This window comes from Coffea arabica, chromosome 3c (assembly GCF_036785885.1).
Source record: "Coffea arabica cultivar ET-39 chromosome 3c, Coffea Arabica ET-39 HiFi, whole genome shotgun sequence".
Classification (NCBI taxonomy): domain Eukaryota; kingdom Viridiplantae; phylum Streptophyta; class Magnoliopsida; order Gentianales; family Rubiaceae; genus Coffea; species Coffea arabica.
Window position 1 is genome coordinate 42,019,635 of NC_092314.1, and position 7,917 is coordinate 42,027,551.

General features: G+C 35.3%; 1 long non-coding RNA gene across 3 annotated transcripts; it reads right to left on the reverse strand.

Moving 5' to 3' along the window:
- Positions 1-1,455: 1,455 nt before the first annotated feature.
- Positions 1,456-7,009, reverse strand: LOC113735270 (uncharacterized). Of its 3 annotated transcripts, none has more exons than XR_011841978.1 (3): positions 6,773-7,009; positions 3,820-4,240; positions 1,456-1,886 (listed from the first exon to the last, which is right to left on the reverse strand). It is a non-coding gene; the product is annotated as an uncharacterized lncRNA (long non-coding RNA). The 3 variants fall into 3 exon arrangements; XR_011841977.1 differs by lacking the exon at positions 1,456-1,886 and adding an exon at positions 3,211-3,502; XR_003459556.2 differs by lacking the exon at positions 1,456-1,886 and adding an exon at positions 4,911-4,986 and having other exon boundaries at positions 3,996-4,240.
- Positions 7,010-7,917: the final 908 nt, after the last annotated feature.

Here is a 7,917-nt window from a genome sequence, read left to right on the forward strand (position 1 = left end):
TTCACAAGCACTGCAAAAGAACTAGTGCTACGAGAATACAAAACAACCTGACATTACTGAAACATTCTTTCACTCTGTTTGCGAAGCAGGATTGCAGAAGGCAAAAGGGATTAAAATTGGCGCTCTTGGCCAACAGTTATACTTGATTTCAGTGTCCACAGCAAAGTTTTGATGAATTTTTTTTTGGGAAGTTTGTGAAAGTTTGTTGGAACATTTCCAAGGGTTTGTATCACTAGCTGCTATTTTTGCTGATGCTTGAATAATGAGCAGTGACATAGTAAAAGGTCATGCTCATATCTGTCCCGCAAGAGCTATACGTTTCTGTTAAGCAGTTACTGGTCTTAGCTAGAATAAATTCTGAAACTTTATTATGCAGGCGTGATCTGTTTTAGATTTTGCAATCTTATGATCCTGAGAGGGTTTTATCAAAAATTTTACATTTAACAACAAAAAATGGTCTAACTTTTCATTAGTCTTATTCGCATGTTCAGCCTACTTTTTTTGTTTGAAAGACTCGATAACGAAAAATATTCTGCCTTTTGATTGGATTATTGTTGCTTATTTACTGCACTTTTGGGTTTTTTTAATTTTTTTCGTTGGGCTGTGGGGAGGAGAATATGGAGGTGTGTAGTTTGAGGTCTGTATCAAGTCAAAACCTACAGAACCAGTTATACACAGAATTTACCACTAAAATGCTATATTCATCAAACAAAATGAGAGAATGAAACCTTCTTGGAAGGATGTCAAAAAATAAAAACAATAACAAAGACTATCAAACATCTAATCTGTTGCAGATATTACACCTAAACGATTAATTTCTGCAGGCTTTTACATTATTGGCAAGAAGTTGATCCAAAGTGATGTTTTGAAGGATATATTTGCTTGATTTATTCTTTTTTAAACACAAACTAAAGCAAATAAAAGCATCATGGAATAGCTTACCCTTTTTTTTTTTTGTTATTAGAATAAATTGTTGGGGAGGACATTGGAGGAAACACAAAAGTAAAGAAGCCCTAATCTTTTTGTTGGATATTAGGCCAAGAATTGAAAGGAATATTTGGAGACAAGGGTAGCTTCAATTGTTTCTTTTTTTTACTTCTTTCACTCTCTCTTATTATAGTGGTTTGGAGTTTACAAGGTCTTTTTATACTTGTAAATAATTATTCTAGATACATAGGGAAGTGTTCCAACCACACCAACAACTCTCTTAATTTCCATCATTCTAGAGAACATTCCAATTATCTAGAGAGCATTCCAACATTCTAGATACATAGAGAACATTCCAACTAGCTCATTAATCAAGCTAATTGATTCAGCACATTATTCAACACTTTTTCAAGCTAAAAAGGTGGTGGAGAACTTTAGTTGTACACGGACTGTTATTACTGTTATTACTATCTGATGCATGTCTCTTAGTATTATATACCCACACAAATTCTGATTTCTGATGCATATACCATGAAAGAGTTCAAATAAAATAGGTATCCCCTGAAGGATAAGAAATTCTACTTAACCCAAGATCTTATCTTCTTGGTTACATTAAACATTTATCTGCTCTTCCTCACAGCAGTACCAAATCACATATGACTTTAGCACCATGGGACAAATACCAAGCAGAAAACGTCAGAAAACCACCTATAAAGATCATCTGCAGAGCACCTTTTCCTCTAATTCAGACAATCATCTTCTCATGATTTCTACTTTTAACCAAGTCTCGGACAAGTTATCAAATATTTCAACCAACATGCTTGGTGATCATCTACTTACTCCAAACCGAGACTACCTGCCTGATGATCTCTTGATTGAAATCCTCTCGAGCCTTCCAGTTAAAACCCTGTTGAGGTTGAAGTGTGTGTCGAAATGTTGGCTAGTGTTAATCTCAATTCCTAATTTCATCAACGCCCATGTTAGGAAAAATATTGAGAACTTGCACCATAATGTTATAGGTCAAGATAATTAGCCCAACTATGATTCTGTTCTCATAGAGATTCCTCTCCAATCAGTGTTCAATCCACCAGTTACACGAGCTACCAGAGTTGACTACCCAAGGAGATACGACAGATATTATATTTGTTGCAAAAGCATAAATGTTACTATAATTGACAACAATTTAATAACATTATTCAAACAGTCTTTTCCTCTGTTTATGAAGCAGGATTGCAGAAGGCAAAAGGGATTAAAATGGATGCTACTTTGGTAAACCGTTCTACTTGACTTCAATGTCGACAGCAAAGTTTTGGCGAACTTATTTTGGGCCAGTATGTAAAACTTTGTTGCAGCAGCTCAAGGATTACTATTAGTTGCTGCTATTTTTGATTATGCTTGAAAGTACCCCTATTATAGTGAGTAATGATGAGGTAAAATGTTCATAATGGTACCACTATCTTTATCTGGCAATAGCTATACCTTTCTGTTACCAGTTATTCATCTTAGTTAGAATAATGTTGTGAGATTTTATTAACCAGGTATAATGTGGTTTAGTTTTTGCCATCTAAATATCTGATGGGATTTTACCAAAAACTTTACATTCAAAGAAAAGTGGTTTAACTTTCCATTGGATTTTTTTTTGGGAGAGGCTCTAGGGATTGGTAGAATCTATGTAGTATATAGTTGTACAAAATTGTCAATTTATTGTAGTACATATCTTCTATTGGACTTGCAATTTCAACAGCTTGAACCTAGTTTTTACATGCTACATATCTTCTCTCTTCTGTTTCAAGTGGAAAAAAAATTTGGAGTGGGTTAAGAGTTTTAACGCGAGTATTTTGGTGTATATGGTTGTTATATCTATCATGGGCTCATGATTTGATATATGCTTATGTGACCACATATTCGGCATGAATTTTGTTCTTATAGACCAAATCTTAAACAAATACACTTTTTTTGTATTTGTTCATCAAATTTTGATGAAGTACAAAAATCGGATGTAATTGCATCTAATAACTATAATTAATTAATTATACTTCCCCCAAGTTTGGAATAGTACAAGTGTGTGTTTAGTTTTGGACTTGAGGCAAAAGGGTTGTTACTTGTCCCGAATTTTCATGGCTTAAATCCAAGGTTTGTAAAATTCGGATCCTACATAGGATCGATTTTAGTTTCATAGAATCGAATCGTAGGATCGCAAAATCCCACCAAAAGCTCCTAAATTTACCAAATTAATGAATTTGAGATTCATATACCATTTTGTACATCCTCAAAGATATCAAATAAATAAATTATTCATAAATATATAACGTTTTTTATTTATTGTCTGACAAGTAATAAAGAAGAGAACATAACAGTTATTTGTCACAATTTCTAGTCTTAAAACCAAATGCTTTACAGTTTACACAATCATAATTTCAAATATAAAATAATTATCAACCTCCACAAATACTAAAAAGCCAAACATCCAAATCCAAGATTTTCAAGATCAAAATTAACTACTAAAATGTCATCTGTCAACATTTAAACTATTCTAAGCAGTGGGATAAGAAGCCTGGCTGGCGATCCACAAAGGCTACAATATCAAAAATAAGAACAACATAATAAAAAAATGTCTACTTATAAATTGAAACAAGAGAATTTTTAACAAGTAGGAAACAAAATAATAATCTATGTGAGTTGAAGCACTCTGTATTTGGTAACTGCAAATTTCACTTGATGATATTTAGACAAATCAACGTTATAAAGAGGTAGACAAATCAAAATCATGTTGTTGAAACTGAAAAGATCCAATCAGACAATTGAAAAGATGCAAAAACAAAAACAAAAAAAAAAGAAGAAAGAAAATGGTGTCAAATTAGGACATTCAAAGTCAGAATAGTAAGTACAAACCTGTGTAAAATCTGAATCAAATTCTTCCCATTGTTCAAATGTTGGTATTTGGTATTTGGTAGAAGCTATGACGCCTCCACATCTCCCTAAGGCGAACCAAAGGGTATTCGCGGGACACCTGCCCAACTCTCGCCAGGACTCAAGCAATTCCATTCAACTTAAAACCAAACCGAACATATCGAAGAGAGCAACATGAATACAAATAATGCGGAAGCGTTCAAACTTAACAAGTCACTTAACGTGTAACCAGTACATCGGGTAATCATAATACGACTTAAATTCTAAATACACGCCAGGGCCCAAATTTTTTTACATTTCAATTCCAAAAGTACAACCCAAACCAGGGCATAGCCAAAATATAGCAGAAATTCTAAACAAAAGAACAACGAAGGGTTTCTCCATACTTCTCCGAAATTCGGTCCTGTTAAGGAAAACAAAACTATAGGGTGAGCTAAACGTTCGTGAGGCCAAGAACACACATGCAAGCACATTGTTCAAATAGCAATCCCAAATTTATTAAATAAAACCGTGATATTTCAATAATCAACCATTCGAGCAGGAATAGTAATCAGAAATAATTTAAGGATATAGTAGCTCTCAGGAGCTAAGTTCCACTCGCTCTGCCGATGCCATTCGTATACCTTCCCGCGATGACCCTCCGTCAACCGGGTCGGTATTTCCATTTCCGTAGATCACCACTTACTTCCCTCCGTCCACCGTACACCTCCAGGGCCCACAAGTCATTTATAAGGCGATACTCCACGAGTATGCCAAGCAAGACCTCTCATTAGGTCGAGCTTATATATCTCATAGCTCACCCAGGTTCCCGACCAAGCCCATTGTCGGCTCGAGTCCAAGGTCGGCCTATGAGTTTGGGCGTCCCCCATTCATTTGAAAGTCGAGGAGATTCACTCCAACGACGTATGTAGTTATAACATACCATTGCATTTCATTCATTCATTCAATACATTTCATTCACTCATTTGAAATTAGAACGAGTGTGATAAAGTACACACCCGCCCTTATTTTTAAAATCTCCAACAATTACCATAAATAAGCAGGTATCAAGGATTCACACACTTGACACTCACCGAGCAATTCAATAAGAATTATTTCTGGAGGTTTAAGTGTCCACTGTAAGATCCTCTTGAAGGTCTTCGTGTGCACCTGGGCAGATAATAGTGGATAATCACTCAAATATCCCAATTATCAAGGAAGATTGTACACTAGTACAATCTAAAGAATACTTCACGAAAATGAACCTCAATTACTCGTAAATCGAGATTCAACTTGCGTTTTATTAAGTACAATATTAATTAAGTTTTTATCATGAAAATCGAGGGCAAAACGTTTGAATAATCTAAGAGAATTAAGAATTTTTAGAAAAACTCCTTTGCCTTAAAAAAATTTCAGTTTTATTGTGAATCTTTGAAAATTCGTATCTCTCTCGATATAAGTCCAAAATTAGAAAACTTTATACCGTTGGAAACCTTTTGGAAAGTGTTAAAAGTTCTTAGAAGACACTTTTCCATGAATCTAAGTGAAAAGTACTCAAAAATGAGCTTGAAATCACTGTTCCAGAATGTTCAGGATTGAGTTGGGGTTGGTTTTTCGCTAACTTTGGAAATTTGGCAGAATTCACTCGTTGCAAACTAGCCCATGAAATTTATAACTCAATTGGAGGTGCAAGTAAGGTTTAGGTCAGAACAAGCGGATTGAGAATTGGAGTTTCGAGCACCGAAATACGGTAGCTCGAAGTTGGGAAAATTCAAGTCTGGTGAACAATTTCCAGATTTGAGTTTCCAACATTGGAACCTTAGCTAAGAGTCAAAACGAAATTGGATTGGTATAAATTTTTGCAGTATTTTACTCCTATATGAAAGGTATCTCTCTATCAAATTTCAGGGAGAAATACCCTCAGGAAGGTAGTTAATTAATCATCCAAAGTTCCGGAAAATTTCTAAGGCAATCTGCCTTTTGACTTTCATTTCCCAATTCAAATCGTTTAATCAAGAAAGTTATCCAACCATGGTTCATTTGTGAAATAAAGGTCTAAGAAACATCCATGATACCTTTGGTAAGTGTTTAGCATCAAGAACTTCAATTAATAAGATGACTCCCAGGTTTTGTCCCAAACCAGTCCAAGTATTACGGTTTTTCCAAAACAGGGCAGTCCTCTTGTTTTGGTCACAACTCAGTCAATTTAACTCGGAATGGGGCATGGTTTATGTCGTTGAAAAATACATTCATAGGGCTATAATATCACAGAAGAAATCATTTCAAAATTTAGCACCCAACTAGTTCAAAATCGGGCATCAATTTGCTGCCTTATCACTTCATTCCAGTTGAACAGAGCAACAGGACAGCGATCTTAAAACATTTGGTTCGGCTCACTCACAAAGAATCCGAATGTGCATTTTATCTCAAATTAAAGCCTGGAATGTCTAGTTTCCAACGCCACCAACAGCACGTGATTTTGACATCCGAGGACGGAGTTATGGCCGAAACACCACCGCTGGTCAGAGCCATACGTGAACAGTTTCCAGATTTGCTAGTTTCACAAAAAAAATTCATTTGCCCAACCAAACCTCAATATTTTTCAATGAAATTTTTCACACATCTAATACGTCATATAAACATCAGATTCAAGCCATTAGATCATTTAAAATTGGCCTTAAAATGGCCGAACAAGGCAGGGGTAAAATCGGAAATTTTTGCTTCTTGCACCCAATGAAATTTCTATCAATTACACACCATTAATCCATCATTTTAACCACTAAACCAATAATATATCCACCATCAATCATCAAATCAGCAACAACCCAAGAGTGGGAGTTCATAGAGCCCACTTTCACATTTTCTAACAATATCAAGTCATCTACTTACATGCAAGTACTTAAAGATGCATATCTACTACTATAAATCAAGTTTAAGGTGATGGATCGTGTTATACCTTCTTAATGTACTGGATCAGAATTTTTGGCCCTTGAAATGCTCCAAGAAACCGTGATATCCAGCACCCTTTTTGCAGCTCAAAATGATCTCCTAGTGTTAAGCTAAGTATGGTGCAAGTTTGGTTGAATTTGGAGATGTTTTGGTGGTGGTTTGAGTAGGATTTGTGAAGTAAAATGAAGAACAATGGAGCTTAAGAGAGAGAGAGAGAGCTGGTCGGCAGTCTTGAGAAGGAAGAGAGAGAGAGTGATCAGATTTTTAAGCTTCCAAGAGAAGATACTAACTTGTGGCCACAAATCACCCATTAGTCAACTCACATTAGGGGGCGTTTGGCGCAATTAGGGATCGATTTCTCACGCGTTTGGTTCACTAGTGCACTAAACCTCTAGTGCACTTATATTCATGTAAATATTATTCACTCTTAATTATCCCGAAATAAGGGTCTAAAGTCCCTCAAATAAATTCGCGCGTGTGAAAACGCGTACCGTCAATTTTAACGTTATAACGCGAAACCTCCGAAAATTTCTTATAACGATTGTATTACTAACTATCACTTGAGTATTTATTCATAAGATTACCTATTTTAGGACCATAGTACAACTCTCCAATATTCCAAACTTATTGCACTCTCCAGCGGATAAAATCTCCAAGCACTATTCATTATTTTTACTAAACGCGCTCCAGGAAATTAATTTTTGAAACGAGCCACTTTAAAAATATAACGAAGTTATATTACCATGTATTTAGGTCTAATAAGACTAGAAAATATTCCTCGTGGTAAAAATCCAATTAAATAATTTATTAAGCCATAAGTTAGGCTTAAAAATAATAGTTTTTACGAGTCCTCACAGAAGCCGCATCGATATCGTCTTGTTGGTTGGAGCTGCAGTGGTGGAGAAAAAGTGAAAATTGAAAAGTGAAAGCTGAAGTGAAGAATGAAGAAACGAGTCAACGAACAGAGGACTGAGGACTGAGTAGAGGAGAAGAATAGGAGTTTTTTTTATTTTTTGAGGCAAAAATTGCAATTAAAGACTGCAATTCTTTGATAAATTACAAACCTACCATAAATATTTTCATTTACTTGCAAAATAGAGTCTCGTATTTCATAAATTTGCAAAAAATTGTAGGATCGAGGTGGGATCGTAC